The sequence below is a fragment of the Miniopterus natalensis genome, chromosome 6 (genome assembly GCF_054644295.1).
Source record: "Miniopterus natalensis isolate mMinNat1 chromosome 6, mMinNat1.hap1, whole genome shotgun sequence".
Classification (NCBI taxonomy): Eukaryota; Metazoa; Chordata; class Mammalia; order Chiroptera; family Miniopteridae; genus Miniopterus; species Miniopterus natalensis.
Window position 1 is genome coordinate 25,110,858 of NC_142086.1, and position 17,976 is coordinate 25,128,833.

Genomic DNA, 17,976 nt, shown 5'->3' on the forward strand with positions numbered 1-17,976 from the left:
ATTATTTATTTTTATCTCTAAATGGATCTATTGGGACAACTTAACTTGATAAAACTTAACTATAGACTGTATTGTATCAACAGTAAATATCCTGAATTTAAAAATTTCACATTGGTTGCCTAAGAGAATGTTCTTAGGAGATAAAAACTGAACTATTTGTCATTTAAAAACTCATATCTGCAACTTACTCTCAAATAGTTTAGCGAAGTTCACAGTGCCAGAGCCTCCTTCCTGTCTCACTTTGTTAATGTGCCCTGTACTGGGTCAAAGGCATAACTTGACTCTTTTTGCTGTCCTCCCAGAGGTTCCTATTTTCATTTTTCAGAGTTAAGCTGTACTAGGACATGGCTAGCATACAAATGTTATGTGTGTTATTGGGTATTGTCTTTGAAATGACCCTAGACTCTGGAGGCCCAAACCCACACGATAGTGTTCTGACTTGAGTGAGAACTTAAGACGTCAGGTATTAAATGGAGATTTTCCCCAAGTCATTTCACAGTGGGTCCAAGGAGGCATTGGAAACTTTATGTTTACTTCCCCAGCTCCAGAATATATAGAAGGGATAAATATAACCAGTCATTGGTAGATGTAACCTATGTTGATTGCTTAATCCATGGATTGAGATAATATTTTAAAACAACCAAGTGGAAGCCTTTACAAACTGTCCTCTCATCCTGTAAGGAGAGTGAGCAAAAATAAATAATACATAACCTGGAATATCCAAGAGATTAGTGTTGCCATTGAACACTCAAAAGTTATATGGGCGGTTCCTACCATATGTATGTGTTAGAGTAGGCAGCTAGAAAGATATGAGCTGGGAAAGGCAGTTGGGACTTGGAGGGAATACTGTGAGATGTGACAAACTGAAAATAAACAATGGAATGGCAGGCCCCTAGGTAAGGAGGAAAGATTCAGATGTGGTCTAACCCATAGCATAACACCTGGGTGAACGAGCCTTGTAGCTTCAAGAAACATTTTTTTGAGACATGAAGGAGGGGATGACTTGCTCCTTGCCGAGGGGAGTTCCAGCCTATGGTTTATAAATCCTATAAACTCCCCAAAATATTGGAGCACTTGGTTTTGTTCTGTTAGAGGCACTCTCACAGACATCAGAGAGGTGTTATTGAACAGCCCCCCACGCCCCCAATCAGAGGGAGAGGGCTGTCCCCAACCTCGATTCTTGTCTTCTCATATAAATGAATTTATATGAGATCTCGATTGCATTGTGATTAAGCCAATTTACTGAAAATTAAAGCATGCACCTTTATTAAAGAAACAAGGCAAGCAAATCTATACATATGGCCTACGAAGTGCAGACAGGCACTCAGCTAATCTGAAGAACGTGTTAGGTGGGGGTCTGAGGCATTTATACTCTCCCGTCTATAGGTTTCAGAATTCCTCTGCTGAATATTTTGGTACTGATTAATTCCCAAGGTCCCTTTTTACTTTGTTGATCCCTTTTTACTTCCCAGAATTCATGAGAAGCACCTGGCAATTTTATCTTGCCAAACCTTGAGAAGGTTGGTTTTGCTGCATAGGGAGTAAAATTGCCCTTTTTTCCCCCTTCCCCCTCCTTTTCTGCATTCTCTCCTGAGGGAGGCTTTTAACCATTTGCTCTCAAGTGTCCTTGGCTGGGGAAGATAATGGCTTGTTAAGCTGGCTGCAAACTGCCCACACTGTGTTTTCCTCCTGCCGTGGAATTTTCCTAGCTCCTTACTGCCCTGTAGCAGTTTCGGCTGCCTGAGTGGCCTGCTCAGGTTCTACCTGAGTGTATTTCTTTCCTACAAATAAATTCTCTGCTTTTGCTGGTTTGAATCCATTCCTACAAGCAAGACAAGAACTGGGTGTGCAGAGTGCTGTCTCTAGCCTGAGGCTACCTCCAGCCAGAGACCCCCTTGACCGGTACCTCTGATAGGCTAGTGCCAAAGCAAAATTCTGGAGAAAGATTATAGATGTATTACAAGCTCAGTCAGGATATGTTACTGATCATTAGGCAATACAAGTGAATTCCTGGATTTCTTATCAATTCTGGAAAAAGTTATAATTTCTTGTATTTGCCGTAAAGCTATTGACCTATCAAGTGCTTCCATTTCAAAACCTAACAATAAACATAAAAATCCAGCATATTGTTGGCCCCCATATTTGAAGTATTACCAAAATGCACAGTGTTATTATACTAACATGAGGCTTTTATCTAAAGGCAATCAGCAGAGTGCAGGGAAAGTAAGAGAATGTAGACAAGAAAGAAGCATTTCAGAAACATCTAAATAATTCAAACTCCTCACAGCTCTGCCTTTGTGCCCAGCTGGGCTAAGTCTCTGACTTTAACCCCCCACAATGTTTGCCAGGAATATTGATTATGGGAAGGTTCCAAGGAGTTCTCAGTGGGAGACCTGCAGAATTCACCTTAGTCAATAATCAAGCTAGTTAGGTCCATTGCAAACCACTACTTTGTCTAGGTTGTTCATTCATTCACTCATTTATTCATTTGCTCAGCTTAAGCCTTACTGCATGAACATGGCAAATCTCAGTGTTCAATTGTACCTTCCTTTTCCTGCCCCTTCTAGACACTTTTCTAAAGCTGGCTCTTTCCTAATACAGAGCTGTATTTGATTTGCCAATGTATTATTTGGTCATATTTGCCCATATTTGATATATTTACATCACATTTAAATAATCATTTAATAATGATGATTCTCAAGTTTACATATAAATTTTCACTCTTTCTTCTGACTCCCAGGCTCTTATGTATTGTTGCTTACCACCCACCTCCACTAAGCACTCAGCAGCCACTTAACACAGTATTTCCACATTAGTATTATCTCCACCTAAACTACCCTCCTTCTATGCCCCTGTTTAAGTGAATAGCACTGAAGCACACTTTGAAGTTCACATCCCCCATCCAAGCTACTAATCGCACTCCCAACTTCCCTGTCAGGCTGAGTTTCCTGGATGCCTTGTAATGTAGTGAGAGAGGGGCTAAGATGGGTTCTAATAACTTGGGAGTTTTTGTTTGTTTGTTTTGACATCAAGATCCAAAAAAGGACAGATGGGAAAAAGGCACTCTTCTACATAAAACTATCTGAAAATTAGACATTCTTATAAAGGTACCCACCTTTCTTTTCACACACACAAAATTAATACATTCCACCAAATTTAAATACTTAATGGGAAAGGAAATATATTCAGGTTAAATATTAAGCTAAATGTGAGGAATTGATAAATTTGCCCAACTTTGGGTTTGTTTAATCCTCAGAGTTTCCAGTCTATCATGATATTTCTCTTAACGAAACATCTTGGAGTTAGTTGAGAGTAAAGCTTAACATTAATATATAAGATGAAATCCAAAATATAAAATAGAAATAGCGAGATAATAGAAATAAAAAATAAAGTCATTTTAAGATAAAGTATTTTTACATCCATATTATGAATATATTCAGTAATAAAAAGGGACAAGCTAGTATATATATAACAACATGGATGAATCTCATAAATATTATGCTAAGTAAAAAAGAGTCAAAAACAATACATATTCTGTATGATTCTGTTTTATAACTTTCTGGAGAATGAAAAAGTAAACAGAAATCAGACCAATGGTCGGAAAGGGGTCACGCTGGGTAAGAATGCTGATTCTAAAGTGACATGGGGGAACTTTTGGAGGTGATAAAAATGTTCTATATTTGATTGCTGCAGTTGTATTTGTGAAAACTTATTACATTATATACCTAACAAGGGTAAATTTTGTTATTTGAAAATTTTACTTTAATGAACTCAAATAAACAAAACAGCAACAACAAGGAATTACATGTTCATTTTGGTGGTCCATTCTGTTAGCTAAGGAAGAAAAGTTTCTCAAATACTATTTAAATATGTGTGTATATATCTAAAATATAAAATATGTTTTATGTATTATATGCAAAGGAATTCAGTTTATATTTTTATCCAGATTTGACACTATATATATTGTAGATCCCAAGTTCTCTTGATTATTACATTTTCAAGCCTCTACAGAATAATTGATAAGCTTTCCTGATTTAAAATCCTAATATCTCTTAAATATGACCATTTATTTATTTTCTTTCCTCACTGTGTCTATCTGTTTTAACCAGATCACCACCTTTCAACTAGCTTAGTTCAAATGTCTACTGACAGTTCTTTCTGTCTCCAGTATCTCTCATCTTCAATCTGTTCTACATACATGGCGTCAGAGTTTAATTTGCTAAATGTAAAATGTGTTAACGGAATCCCATTGCTTTTCTGTGAAGTCTGGATTCCATAAGAAGACCCTCATCATTTGAATTCTCTTTATCATTCTTTCTTCCTTGAACACAACCTTTTAGCCAGATACAACTCTTGGCAGTTCCTAAAATATGATATATATTCTCTTTGACACAGACTTGACAAAGCTGAAACTTTTGAAGATGATTTTCTATGCCACAACTTATTTCCCTCTTTGCCCAACTAACTCTTACTCAGATTCTATATTTCACTTACGATGTCATCTTGTTATATAGGCAGTTAGACAGACATGAACAGAGCAAGGACAATGGGCCAGGTACAGAAACTCACCAGGGTAGAAAGCCCCAGATGCCTAGCAACAGGCAAAACTGGGAAAACAAGAACCTCAACCCCAGGGTAACTTACCTTCCCCTAACATATCACTGGTCATGCAGTTTGGACCCCTAACTTTTCATACTGTTAGTCATGAGGCTTAGAGCTCCCTGACCTTTCCTTCCCTAAAGATAACATCTATGCCTTGGTTGTATTTCAGGTCCAGGCCCAGAAAAGCAGAAAATCCAGAAAAGTGATGCCCTGGCTGCCTTAGCACCAGCAACACGACTAATAGGTGAGACTGAAAGAGCACACCTGGAAAGCTGATGAATGTTCAATTGAGGCACTCTCCTGAGACCTCCCCTGAAACCTCCCCTAAGATTTCCACCTTCAAGAAAGAAATAAACATGCTCAGGACAAAGGACCCAATGCAGTAGCTTCCCACCAGAGTAGCACCCCAGTGCCATCTTTTTCCCCTTTCCCTCTGAGGGTACCCCACGAGACTTGCAACGAGGAGAGCAATGGACAGCGGCAGCTTGTCCCAGGCTTACCCCCTGAACCTGTCTCCAAGGCCGCCTTCTCTCCCTGACTTCCCAGTGAGGCAACGCAGCCCAGCCTAGGCTCTCCTGTTGCTTCTTCTATCCTGAGCCCTTCCTTGTTTCACCTCCCTAAGTATATTTTTGATGTGGTCAATAAATTCTTACTTTGCTACACTGTCTCTTTTTTTAATCCTCAACTGAGGATATTTTTTCTATTGCTTTTCATAGAGTGGAAGGAAGAGAGAGAGAGAGAAATATTGACATGACACAGACACATCGACTGGCTGCCTCCCGCTCTTACCCTGACTAGGGCAGAGCCTGCAACCAAGGTACGTGCCCTTGGTCAGAATCGAACACCAGGCCCATCAGCCCATGGGCCAGCACTCTAACCACTGAACCAAACTGGCTAAGGCAGCTACGCTGTCCACTGATTGAAATCTTTCCTTCGAGAAGATAAGAACCGTCATCTCCCAGGTAACAGCCTCTCTCAAATAAACTTTTCTGATGCTTCCCAAGTAGTTAGAAATACCTCTCTGTGCATATATAGCACCACTCTCCTTATTTCCACTCAAGCCTGTGTCATGCTATATTGTGACTATGTCTATGCTTGCACTGCAGCATAAATCTCGTAAGGTCAGGGTCTATATCTGTACTTTTTAATGCATGGCCTATATGAAAGGCTCAATAATTCTTAAATGAACTAATAAATAATTAATTATTTGAATTTTTCAGAGTTTGCACATTTCCATTTCAGCAACTAAGAAAGTATTATCTCTGCAGATACACCTGAGAAAAAAGTACTCTAAAATAATGATACTGATCATATAAAGAAATAACAAGATACACATCATAAAATACATTAGTGTAATGTACTCTTTCACTTATTAAATTTTTGAACTTTCAAACATGAATAATTTAAAAAAATAAAGTGTTTCTGGTTCAACAACGGATATTAAGGTACATTTACGAATGGCGTGGTCTTTTCGACATTTTTCCTGGGAAGTTTGCAGTAACTCAAGCTCTTTAAGCACCACAACAATCGCTGAGACATAAAAGATTCCCTGGAGAAGGTATCTTGCTGTCAGTGATGTTTAGCTCTTGTCCTAATCCTTGCTAAACCAGTTATTCTAATTAACATTTCAAACAGACATCCCAAAGGATAGGCTCAAAGTATGATCTACTTTTCTTCAAAGGGAAAACCTTCTATTATCCCCCAAGAATAAACCTTTTATTTTCCTGGACATCCCTTTAAAACTCTGCACTGACTTTTTTAAGAGTCAGAGACCTGAATCTGCAGCCTCACGTATTGCATATGCAGTGCGATGTGGTTTAGAACAGCTGTTATCTAAGCTGATTAACAGGCCCAATTTAATTTCACCAAGAAAATGGTTTCAAACATATAACTTCACTGAATATTAAAATGCAATTGGTCTTTCCAATTACACAAAACCTATTTGATACTGTACAATCTAATAACAGATTTTTACTAATTAAATTTTTCAATATTTTTGCCATAATACAAATGCTAAAATAAAAATTGTGAAAACAGGTAATGCCAAGGTTATAAAATCACTGTTTAACCATCTCTTCTTTTTTTTTTTTTACTTACATATCAACAATTTGATAGATAAGTTAAAATACATTTGATGAAGCTCTCTCATGAACAATGCAAGCTTTCTTCTCTATAATAAGAACAGTCTCTAGAAGAGACATTAGGAAAACTAAAATATTTTTAAACATTTTGGACAAGAACACCATATATTATCATATAGCCAAAGATTAAAATTATGATATATGAAAAATGTTTCCATTATTAAATTAATATGAAATAATCACATAAAAATGTTAATGCATCTAGTTACTCGTGGGAGAGGAAGGATTACCCAGCAAGGGTAAAACTCAGCAGAAATATTTGTATAAGAGGAGCTAAAAATTTATAATCTCATGAGAATGGAATGTTAGCAACTTCTTTTGAAGTGGCTTTTTTTTTCTTTTATATTTACTTGTGTTGGTCTTGAGAGCCTAATCTTCATCTATGCTACCGACTCAGCATCCTTATGTATATCAGTTTGAATTAAAAGAACATTTTTCCAGGAGCAATAAGGATATATTTGTGGTCAAGGCCACTGGTTATAATTACACAGAATTTTTTTAAAAAATCTTCTGTATAAGACACTAATAATTACAGAGTGCTTTTCTATGCCTTGGCATAGTCAAGATTCGTTTGATTAAAAGTTACAAACAAATTTTTCTATTCATATTTTTTGCAAAATAGAGAGTTCATTAACTATTGATCATCAGATTTTCAACGGCCGGAAAATGCAGGAAATGAGAGTGAGAGAGAACAAAGGAATAACCAATGATGTGCACACATAAGTCATTAGACACAGGGAAAATAAATTTGCCTGAAAGTCAACTATAAATCAAGACATAATAGGTAAAACCAGAGATATTTAGTCACCTACATGTGTAAAATAGATGTTATAATATCATATCTTCACTGTAAATAGAGTGAATCTATTATTATATTGATGACAAACATAAAGGTTACCTTAGTTTAGTTTTCAAACAACACAGTTTCAATCAAGGCAACCAGGCCAGGAATAAGTAATAACCAATCCCTTTATTATTTACACCACAACTATGAAGATGGATTCTTAGACTGCTCTTGATAGGGTGGTATTTACTATCTAAATTTGTGGTTCAAAAGTTTATCATGTATTAGAATAATTTGGAGTGACTGTTAAAATGCAGGTTTCTAAGAGCATAGGCAGAGTTTCTGGTTCAGTCCTGATTCAATTCCTAATTCATTCTGACTTATCTGGATGAATAGAGTCTGAGAATTTTATTTTCTAGCAAGTCTACAGTTCTGATTTGAGACCCACTGGTCTAAACCATTTATTGGTCCCCATATTTTAATTTATCACCAAGCAACCTTGAAATTCCATGTAGCTTGTTTACAGTGAAAGGAAAAAAAGGTTTTAGGATGACATAATAATCTGGCTTTCTTGGTTAAATTTATGGTTTGACTTTAAAAACCAATTTACATTCTGGTTTCATATATCAGATATTGAGAGTTTTATTAGCTTGAGTCATCTGCAAGATTATTCAAATATAGGATCTAAACAGATCCATATTTTTAGGCTGCATAATTACCTACTTAAGATATGAAGCCTTTGCCCGTGCTGGTGTGGCTCAGCGGGTAGAGTGTCAGCCCAAGCCCTGAAGGGTCTCTGGTTTGATTCCTGGTCAAGGGCCCACACCTGGGTTGCAGGTTCAATCTTGGCCCACATGGGGGCGTATATGGGAGGGAACCAGTCGATGTGTCTCTCTCACATTGATGTTTCTCTCTCTCCTCCCCGCATCCCTCCATTCCAGTCGCTCTAAAAAAAAAAAAAATCAATGGAAAAAGTATCCTTGGGTGAGAATCAACGACAACAAAATATGAGGCCTTTTGCTGGCTTTCCCAAGTGGGAGCCCACACATTAAATCTCCAGCAGAATAACTTTAGTGTTTTCTAAGTAACATTTCTCTCCAAAAGATTGACAAGAAGAAAATAAAATGATTCTAATAAACCCACAAAATTATTAAAACTAATCACATTTCACATCTCACATTTTAGAGTCCTGGTTATTTCACAAACAGAACAACTGTCATAACATGCTTGTCAGTATCAAGTTTTCTTCAGCCAGAAAAAAGGCAACAGATTCATTCTAAGGTATAGAAAATGTAGAATTTAAGTAATTGTTTTTCTTATATTTTTGAAGTCAGAAATATAGTCGCTATGTTGATGAAATTATTTTATACATTTTTATATAGAGTCTTGTTTAATTTCATATATCATTAAGCGTTTAACTAAATTTTTTAAGCCTGGTGCAAGATAGCACAAATATGAAGGCAAAGAGAAATGTTAAATATAGAAATAAAGTTAAAGATTTGAATCTTTAAACCTAAAATTATTTTCTTCAAAATACATTAGATTTAAATGCCTCATATAATATGATGAATTTTTGCTATTTAAAAAGAAATATCATTTTAAAATATATACATACATCTCAAGGAGATAAATTATATTTGGCAGTGACATTTGCTATACTGCACACACACACACACACACACACACAAAGGCTTATGTTTTGAATTTAAAGCAATATTATGTTTTATGAAACATTCCTCCTCTTAAGCACTTAAAGATAACAAAATTGCTCCTATAAAATATATAGTTATATAAATATATATATAAAACAATGAAGTGATTACAAAAAATTTCTGTGTATTTTTATAAAACACATTCTTTTTTTAAACAAATGACTCTTTAAAACATATTTATGAACAAACTGGGCACAGATTATTTTAGATAGTTGGATATAATTGCATCTCAATTCTCCTGCAATATATAACTTTACATATTATGAAAATATTTCAGTCAAATTAGACTATTGTTTACCCTCACCCTCAGTCCTTCCCCAAATCAAAGGTAGTATTGGCATTCATAAATTAACCCCAAATTCCTGATGTCTCTAAATTTATATTTATTGACTGGCCCTTTAAAATATTGATTTGCAGCTATGTTTTGTTTGATAAAGTGGTCATGTAGATTTGGCTTTAATAAGATCCTCCCAGAAATGTCAAGAATTAAACTTGCCTGCAGAGAATTTAAAAAAAACAAAACAAATGTTCTAAAGAGTTTCCCATAAAAGCTCATCTCTAATCTAGTTAATGTTAACTGACTAAATTATAGTCTTTTTAGGGCTCTACAAACGTTTTCAATTTTGTTTATGTTTGTTTATATACTCACTATTCGACTTAAATTGCCATTTTGGAAAATAATGTAATGTTTTTGCAATTTTAAAATATATCTGCTTTCAATTTCTGGAATGTAAAAACAATGATGAAAATAAAAATATTTAATTGCCTGGACTAAAAATACAGAAAAGAAGACAATGCATAGATTCTTAAGACAAACAGTAAAAGACCCAGCTTATGAAAAATGTTCTCACCTACATAGGTGAGATGCCAAACATCGATATCCACCTACACTGGAAAATATGAATTTGGTACAGCTCTGCTCATAATGTAGTTTCTATGTGTTTTTTTTAGACAGAATTTTTTTTTTTTTTTAAAAACACAAAGGAACAGGTATTTACAGTAGCTAAAAGCAAGGAAAAACGTAAGACAAGTGTAGTCAACTAATCGAGTTTTGTTTTCCCTTGAAAGTTCTATATTTAATCTATGCTAAAATTCCTCAGGAGATATTATTGAGGGATGAAATAAGCCAAGGACTATTTAATTTTACTATTAAGGTAAACAAACATAGACTGTGCATAATTCAATCTTACATTTAATGTTCTCTACAGGGAAACATAAAGGGTATATATTTTTTTCTACCTGTAGATTTTTAGAAATAAAAATAAAGCCAACTCAAAGAAAACGAAGAAATTCCTTTATGTAATCTAGTATTTTCAAAAGGCCCACCAGAAAATGTAAAGGTACATTACATTAATCTGTACCTTATCACTCAGGATTAAATAGTATTATATCATTTGAAGACATATACAAGTACGTATTTTGCTGTTTCTGATTTTTGGGCTAGTGTGGAGAAAACATAAAGGGTGTTTCTTTTTGTATTATTTATTCCAATGCCTTAATTGAGCAAATTGTAGATAATTGTATTTTAAAATGCAGTGGAACAAGAACAAGTAAACCTAATAAAATTTCATACACATTCTTATTTAATGAAATATATATTTAAACCCACAAAAGGACTTTGCAAAACCTAAATGTAAAAATCCCCTATTAGAAGGAATACAATAACTTTCTCATGATTTTAAACACATACACTCACATACACACACACTTTCCCCAAGTTTCTTAACAATTTGAGTGAAACACTTTTTTTAAATTAACTTTCCAAATAATTTCTATTTAGTCTTAGGCTGGTCTGCTGCCATCCAAATTCACATTAGCTTAGGCTTAAAAACAGTTCCACTACAGTCACAGAATAGTGCTTCTGGGGTTGCTTCCATCCCTACCACGAAAACCAGCTTTACGTTTAAAAGGGTTGGGGGGGCCTTTCTTACATTTCAGCCATAATTAGACGCTGAAGCTGCCAAGACTTTTGGAACCAATGTCAGTGACTGTGCATTCACCCTTCCTGCAAGATTTTTGGTAGCAATACTTATACTAGACAAAATACACTTAAAATAAAGGCTATAACAAGAGACAAAGAAGGACCCAGCAATTCCATTTTGGAAGAAATGCATTTCCCCTTGTTTATACATCCATATGGTTATTGCACCATTACTTGCAATCGCCAAGATATGAAAGCAACCTGAGTGTCAGCTGAGGGATGAACAGACAGAGAAGAGGTGACGCAGAAACAAGATGGCGGGGAGGTAGCCGCTGCACCCGCCGCCTCCCGCAACCACATCAAAATCACAACTAAAATACAGAACCACCGTCACTCAGAGCCTCCTGAGATCCGGCCGCACAGAAGCCCCCCAGCCAGGGAGCTGAAGAAGCACTGAGAGCGGGAGGAGGGGCAGAGACGTGGGCAGATCGGGACTGAATAGGAGACGCCTCAGGCCCACACCCAGTGCTGTGGGTTAAAGCCAGGAGGGAATCTCGGCAGCGGGGGTTTCCCGGAGGAGTGAGGGGTCCCAGACCGACAGCAGGCCCCCAGCCCAGGGCCGGGATGAGACGTCCCCACAACTCCAGGCTGTGAAACCAGCGGGGACTGTCCCTGAGGGTCACGGAGGCTGCAGGAGCCCCAGCAGCTCCTCTAAAGGGCCCGGCACGGACTCACTCGGATGCTCCCTCTGAGCCCAGCGCCGGGCAGCAGCCTGAGAGGACCCGGGACACTCGGGGGGAACTAACCTGCCTGAGATCCGGGCGAGAGGCGGAGGGCGGCTTCCTCCCAGGCAGGAGGGCTGGCGGAGGCCATGGCTCCTGTGGCGAGTCCTCCCCGCACACAGCCGGCAGGCAGGCGCCATATTTGAGTCGCCAGCACCTGACTCTCACCTTTGGCCCCGCCCCGTGATTCCCGGAGGCCCCGCCCCTCCCCACCTGCACGCTCATCCAGGCCATTTCCAGGGGCTTTTCTGTGCAAGGGGCCTCTCGAGCCTCATACTTAGGACTTTCCTAAAATCTCTCAAACAAGCAGCAGCGGGCCCCATACAGCTTGATAAGCAGCCCCAGGCCTGGCACTAGCGGCAGCCTGCACTGGCTCATAGCTTGGCCTCTCCTGGGCACCTCTAAGCCCAGCACAAGTAGCAGCCAACTGTGGTTTGCTATGTAGCTCATGCTGGGTGGCCCTGCACAAGGCACTGGCACAGGCTGACTTTGCACCTCCCAGGAGGCCCCAGAGACAGTGCACCTGGTGGTCAGACTCGACCATGCTGGATTACAACCCTACCACATCCACAAGTGACACACTCAAGGGGTGCACTTGGTGAACACCAAAGCTCCACTGAAGTAAATCTTGCTCCATAGGGGTGTCTCCAGCACAGCAGCTCTCTGGCTGTAGTTGCAATTGGTCCTCACAGCTGATTGGCCAGGGGTCAGTTCCTCCCAGTGACGCCAACAGCAACCAAGGCTCAACTACAACAGGACAGTGCACACAGCCCACACAGGGGAGCACCTAGAAGGCCCAGCTCAGGGGACTGGGGAGGCTGAGCCACTGGACCCTACAGGACACCTACTACACAAAGCCACTCTACCAATTCCAGGAGACATAGCAGCTCTACCTAATACATGGAAACAAACACCTGGAAGCAGCCAAAATATAGAGGCAAAGAAACATGTCACAAAGAAAAGAACAGAAGAAATCTCTAGAAGAGGAACTAAATGAAATAGATCCAAGCAAGCTAACAGATACAGAGTTCAGAATTGTGTTTATAAGGATGCTCAAGCATATTACAAAAGCAACTGAGAAAATCAATGACATAATAAAGTATCAATTTGAAATGAAGGCTACACAAACTGAAATGAAGAATAATTTACAGGGAATCAACAGTAGAGGAGAGGATGCTGAGAATCAAATCAGCCATTTGGAACATGAGGAAACAAAAAACACCCAACCAGAAAAGCAAAAAGAATCCAGAAATATGCAGATAGCATAAGGAGCCTCTGGGACAACTTCAAGGGTCCAACATTCATATTATTGGGGTGCCAGAAGGAGAAGAAAGAGACCAAGAAAATGTATTTGAAAAAATGACAGAAAACTTCCCCTACCTGGGGAAAGAAATCAACTTACAAGTCCAGGAAGCACAGAGGGTCCCAAACAAGAGGAACCCAAAGAGGCCCACAGGAAGATACATCATAATTAAAATGCGAAAGGTTAAAGACAAAGAGAGAATCTTAAAAGCAGCAAGAGAAAAGCAATTAGTTATCTACAAGGGAGCACCCATATGACTGTCAGCTGAAACCTTGCAGGCCAGAAGGGAGTGGCAAGAAATATTCAAAGTGATGAAAAACAAGGAACTACAACCAAGATTGCTCTGCCCAGCAAAGCTTTCATTTAGAATTGAAGGTCAGATAAAAAGCTTCAGAGATAAGAAAAAGATAAAGGAGTTCATCACCACCAGACCAGCACTACAGGAAAGGTTCATCTTTTAGAAGAAGCTAATGAACAAAAGGATCTGATGAACTAAATAGATCCAGGGACATTGACGCATGCAACAGATGATCATATTTCAGAGGAAAGAGGGAAGGGGGATGGAGGGTGGGAAGAGATTAACCAAAGAAGTTATATGCATATATGTATAACCCATGGACACAGTCAATAATGGGGCGAAGGCCTAGGGAGGGGATGGGAGCAAAGTTGAGGGGGTGTATTGGGGGGAAAAATGGGACACCTGTAATACTTTCAACAATAAAAATAAATTGAAAAAACAACAAAAAATGTGGTGCATATATACAATGGAATATGACTCAGCCATAAAAAGAATGAAGTCTTGCCATCTGCAACCACATGGATGGACCTAGAGAGTATTATGCTGAGTGAAATTATTCAGACAGAGGAAGACAAATGCCAAATGATTTCACTTATATGTGGAATCTAAAAAACCAAATAAGTGAAAAAGCAGAACAGAAACAGACGCATAGATACAGAGAACATTTTGATGGCTGCTGGATGGAAGGGAGAATGTGTGATGGGTGAAAGAAGTGAAAGTATTAAGAAATACAAATTGGTAGTTACAGAATAGTCATGGAGATGTAAAGTACAACATAGGAAATATAGTCAATAACATTGTTATAATTATATGGGCTGTCAAATGAATGCTAGATTTATTGCGATCACTTCATAAGTTATATAAATGTCTAATCACTAATTCAGGTATTAGTTTCTAATACCTGAAACTAATATAATATTGTATGTCAACTGTAATTAAGTTTTTTTAATTAATAAAATAAAAATTAAGAACAATTATTGTCACCTTGATCCTGAATCTCAGATATCAATCTGATGAAAATGTCTGGAGAAAGATGTTATTGACAGGATCTGTTTCAACTTGAAAGTGATTCTACTAGACTTAACATTAGTAGTTCTCATTTCCAACAATTCTAGCCCTTTGAATCAATTCTCTTCATCTCAAGGTTTTGGGGGTTTGTGTGTGTGTGTTGTTCTGTTTTTATGTGATATTTACCCTATTAGGCCTCCCACTATGCCCAGGTTTGTCTAAAAGTTTAGAATCAAGTTAATATCTCTTATACACACAGATATACTTATATTTCAAGGAATCATCTATCTCAGACATTTTTAGTGCATCTGTTCAACCTAACTACCAGCCATTTTCAAGCTACCATATTATTCAAATAAGGTTTTAACTAATCACAATCTATCCATCTATACAAGGTAATTGCAATGTAAATGTTTAGTATCCAATCTGTTGCCTTGTTTATAATTGACATAAAATTGACATTAGGTGCTCCTACACTTCAGACATTGGCATAGAAAAATTTGATAGACATTTAATTATTTATAAGTGTACATTAATATCTATACTATATGAAACACTTAAAAAGAAATAATGGGCAAGTAAGCAGAAACAGGAAGCTAATTTTATATTAAAACATGTTTACTCTTTCTTAATGGTCAAGCCATTATCAGCATCATGCTTGAGAGATATGGCATCTAGACCAAATTGTCTTTTATTTAAGATAATAGATGTTATGCATATTTTATTATGTTTATAGCAAATAATCTGTTGCTCTTTTGCAATGAGTAAAGCTCAGAATAACAGAAGTTAAGAGACAGAGAACACTTTTAACATTATTTGTTCAGTGCCATTATTTCATAGTTAAACTAGAATAAAATGATAGAATCAGACAAAATATTCATCTTTATAACTGCCATGTCCAGACTCCATCCACTAGTCAATGCTGCCTCCTTTATAGTGTAATTACTATCTACTATTTTCAGCAAAAAATAAGAATATTTATACTTTATTTATGTACTAAAATGACCATTGCTCTTAAAATCATAGAACTGAGCTCTAAATAATACTTTCATAATGCTTTCTTTATATTAGATGAGTTTAGAGTAAACAAAAGCACATTAATTTTTATTATTGCATGGCAAATTTCAAGATTGATTTATGTAAGAAAAATTAGCATTCTTATTATTGGCTATGTGATTATTGTTTAGATTTTTTAATGTGGTAAAATATTTCATTTATCTCATTGTTTTATTAGAATTCATATGTTCACAATTAATACTGTATATTCAATTAATAATACTTGGGGAAATTTTTGAAAATGTGGAATAATATGTTTTCAATTATAAATCAAGCTGGTTAGTTTGATAAGAAAATATAAAGGCTGGTATCACTAAGTTATGTATTGATTTAAAGTATGTAATAATATTCTTGTGGCCAACATTAATTAAGCCATTGACCTGAAAAATACCATCAAACAAAAGGAACTCCAAGGACATTTTTATTCATTTGTTATTTAACCACTCCCAAGTGTCTTTGGGCTATTATATTTAAACTTGTATGCATTTCTTAAACATGAAGTGTCCAAGTATACAGATCTGAAAATTAAAAGTAGAAATCATGCATTTCTCCTTGCTTCTTTTCTTTAAATCACTTTGTGAATGAACTGAAGAAAAATTGACCTTGAATAACAGCATAGTTTTAGGCTTTCCTAGGAGACCAAGCATTTTTCCAAGAAATGTGCTGAGCTCCAGTTGGTGCAAAGTGCCTTCTTTCAGGGTAAATAATCGAAAAGATAATTAAGAAATGGTATCCTGGAAAACAAAGTGTCTATATTCCTCTAGGAGTAATCAGCATTATCCTGCAATATAGTCTTCCTTTATGGACCTAATAAGGGAAACTGGTTTCTTTTACAGTCCAAATTCTCTGTTGGCTATACTGACCACAGAAGTAGACCAGGAAAGTTAATCATAATAATTATCTGTCCAATTATATCTACAAATTGCATACTATACCCACAATTAATCTCAGAAAATTAAAGTTTAAAGAAATTTTGGTTGTGGCAAAAATATTGACTGCATCATTGTAGAAGTTTAATGTTGTATTTATTGCATTACTTTTTCAAAGAACAAATGTAGGATTCAATAATCTAAATTATCAAAATATAATTCCAACATGTTAATTTTATCAATAGATCTTTAAAGATGAGTTTTGGAAGTTAAATGCCTTATTCATTTCCACATTAGTATATGGATAATGGAATTCTAATTTAAGAGAATTACATTAAAATAAGTTAAGCACCATATATACATGATCAATGTATCCAGAAATGAAACATTTATTTAATTTGAAGGAAAATATTTTCACCTTAAAGATATTTAGAATCTATTAGAGCAAACTAATTTAGGCAATATACATTCAACTTCAGAGTTAATTAAAATTTACTTCCTTTATTATATTTGTTTTATTTACATTTTATATGTATGCATTTTACCACAAAAGCAAGTTGAATATTACTGTAATATATAAATGGTTGAATTCCAAGTACTAATATTCCAATATAGTTTCATTTAAATTTTAATACTTGCACACTTGAGGTCTGTTTTATATAATATATTGAGTAGCTACTAGTTATTATTCTCTAACCATTAATAAGTCCCTGTGCTCTTCACACTTTACCTTTAATTATCACAAAGTTTTTTAACAAGTTATTATTTCATCTGAGAAATTGAGCCTCAGATTAAGTGACATTCAGCTAGTAACTGAAAGATTCCTGTGTTGATATCAGGTGTGTTTGAATACTGCATGCTCTCTCATTGGCATTATGAAAAAAATTGTTTTAGACAAGCACACTGGTGTTTCATGATTTTCAATAAAATTAAAAAAATTAAAAATATGGGAGTACAAACTTTTATATTATTAGTCAATAAACAAGATGGGTGTTTTGATACAGATAGATAGAAGAAAAACATTATTTCGTGGTGCCTTCAGCATGTGAAATCCAGAGGAATGTTAATGAGGCGATGAGTTAAAAGGCCCGCGATCCCTGGGCAGTTTGCAGGCTTCTAAGAGGAGGCACATCCACTAAGACAACAGAACATTGTGGAGATTGGGTCAATTGTATCATAAATATGCATCAATCAATAGTTCCTTTATCATATCTAATTTATTTAAACATTTTGCAAAGATGTAATAAAAAACAGATCATCATCCAGAGTTCATCTAAGTTAGCAACGCAGCCTGTATTTGATGAACATCACGCAGACCCCACAACAAATAAATAAGCGTTTATAATAATGTTATTAAGACTCTTATTCAGCTTTTGTACTTGGCGTTCATATAGTAACAGAGCAAGGCTGGGAACTCAGCACACGCTGGTGGGCGAACCCACAGAAGAGCCCGGGATAAAGGTCACAATCACTGATTCATAGAAATTACACAACTGACAC